This window comes from Myotis brandtii, unplaced genomic scaffold (genome assembly GCF_000412655.1).
Source record: "Myotis brandtii unplaced genomic scaffold, ASM41265v1 scaffold691, whole genome shotgun sequence".
Lineage (NCBI taxonomy): Eukaryota > Metazoa > Chordata > Mammalia > Chiroptera > Vespertilionidae > Myotis > Myotis brandtii.
In genome coordinates, this window is record NW_005370704.1 from 1925620 (window position 1) to 1927783 (window position 2164).

The 2164-nt window shown below is 57.5% G+C and overlaps 2 long non-coding RNA genes across 2 annotated transcripts in view; one reads left to right on the forward strand and one right to left on the reverse strand.

The window, feature by feature from the left end:
• Positions 1 to 2164, reverse strand: part of LOC106724011 — a 25838-nt gene that overhangs the window by 15927 nt on the left and 7747 nt on the right. Inside the window, exon 2 of the long non-coding RNA XR_001359761.1 lies at positions 2079 to 2090. This is a non-coding gene — a long non-coding RNA (uncharacterized LOC106724011). The remainder of the gene's footprint in view (positions 1 to 2078; positions 2091 to 2164) is intronic.
• On the forward strand, positions 1001 to 1320 carry LOC106724013. The gene is made up of 3 exons (XR_001359763.1): positions 1001 to 1018; positions 1254 to 1266; positions 1303 to 1320. It is a non-coding gene; the product is annotated as an uncharacterized LOC106724013 (long non-coding RNA).

A 2164-nucleotide genomic window follows, 5' to 3' on the forward strand; every position in this document is an offset into this window, starting at 1 on the left:
GGAAACGTGGAGAAGGTTTCTGTGTCATCGACTCTGCACCCGCACGTGGAGCGTGTACATGTGTGAGGGTCACACGCGTGTCATGGGTAGTTCAGGGCACATGTTCCACGTCTGCTCATCGTCTGTGACCACAGCTTGGCTCACAGCCTCTGGCCGACGTGTTTTAATCGTTGCCCAACTTCCTGGAGCCCCAGGCAGAGACCCGGGAGGACAGGGCCGGCCCTGCTCAGGGGTCCGAGGCCGGGACGGGAGGGATGGGCTGCACAGGCTCGGAGAGGAGTGTGGTCCCCACCCCGCCCTCCACACCCTCCCCGTAGAGGGAAGGGCCTGCTCTCCACCCAGCCCCTGCTCCACACCCTGGGAACCCCCTTGTGTTCAGGGTCCCGGAAGCCACCCCTGGGGAGGGCGGGAGGCCCTCACCTTTCTCTCCACGAGCGCCCTTCTCCCCTCGGTCTCCTGCAGAGAGAGGAGGGTCAGCACAGGTTCGAGGAGAGGACAGGCTCATGCCAGACCCCATCAGCCAGAGGACTGGCCTGTCCCCCCCCTCCTGGGGCCATGAGAGCCCAGGGCGGGGACAGGTCATGGGGCAAGGGAGCCAGGTCTCCTTTCTGTGCCGGGTCAGTGCTGGGCTGGGGTCGGGATCCGCCCTGGGCCCCATGGGTGCTCTGGACACAGACCCAGACCCAGGCGCTGGGTGAGGGAGCACCCTGTTGGGGGCAGAACTAGGATTAGGGTTAGCGTTAGGGACAAGGTTAGAGTGAGGGTTAGCAGTGGTCGGCAAACTCATTAGTCAACAGAGCCAAATATCAACAGTACAATGATTGAAATTTCTTTTGAGAGCCAAATTTTTTAAACTTAAACTATATAGGTAGGTACATTGTTATAAACTTAATTAGGGTACTGCTAAGGCTTAGGAAGAGCCACACTCAAGGGGCCAAAGAGCAGCAGTTTGCCAACCACAGGCGTTAGGGAATATGGATAAGTTTGGGGATAAGGATAAGGATAGGGTTAGGGTTAGGTTTAGGGATAAAGATAGTGTTGGGTTTAGTGTTAGGATTAGGGTTAGGGTTATGTTTAGCGAAAGAGATAAGGATAGAGTTTGGGTTAGGGATAAGGTTATGATTAGGGTTAAGGATAAGAATAGAGTTAGGGTTAGGGTTAGGAATTTAGGATAGGATTAGCTTTAGGGATGAGGATAGAGTTAGGGTTAGGTATAAGGATAGGGTTAGGGTTATGGTTATTGATAAGGATAGAGTTAGGGATAGGGTTTGGGATTAGCATAGGGTTAGGTATAAGGATAAGGTTAGGTTTAGGGATAGGCCTATGTTCGTATTAGGGTTATGGTTCAGGATAAGGATAAGTATGGATAATTTTAGGGTTAGGGATAAAGTTAGGGTTAGAGTTAGGGGTAATAATAGGGTTAGGGTTTGGGATGAGGATAGGATTATGGTTACCATTAGGTTATGGTTAGGAATTATCCCATGTGACACCCGGGAAGTGCCCCTCCGCTCTCCCTGCCGCGGGTGGTGGGGGTCCCTGCCCGGGTTCTCCATGCTTTTTGCTGAGTTACCTTTGGGCCCGGGGGGTCCCGCATTCCCACGGACTCCAGATGGGCCTGGGTCTCCTGCAAATTTAAACATGTCAGTGAGCAAACTCTGGGGACCCAGGCCCCTAGCACCCCCAGGTTTGACCCTCGGGAACCAGAGGGAGGGGACCCGGACCCCAGCCCTCCTAGTCCCCGCTGTCCAGTCAGAGGCCAGGACCTGCGACCAGGGGCCTTCCCAGGGGACCAGGCGTGAGCCCAGCTCTGCCCTCACCCGGGGAACCTGGGCGTTTCCATTGGCTGCGACTGCCGAGCCCGCTGTGGTCCCCCCTGGAGACAGGCCCCCCGGGCTCAGCTGGGACCAGGGAGGGCAGGGAGGACAGTCCAGCCGGGTCTCCCCCGCAGCAGGTCGTCATCACCAGGAGCTGTGCTGGCCGCCCACACAGGCCCGGCAGCTCCGTGGGTGACCAGAGACCAGCTCCCTCCCACGGGGACCCACACCCCAGTGGACCAAGCCCCAGGCCCCTCCTGAGACCTGCTGGGGGCCCTGCCTTGTCGGGTCTCACTGGGCAGGGACGAGGCCCAGCCCCCCTCCTCGAGGAACTCACCTTTCCTGCCCTC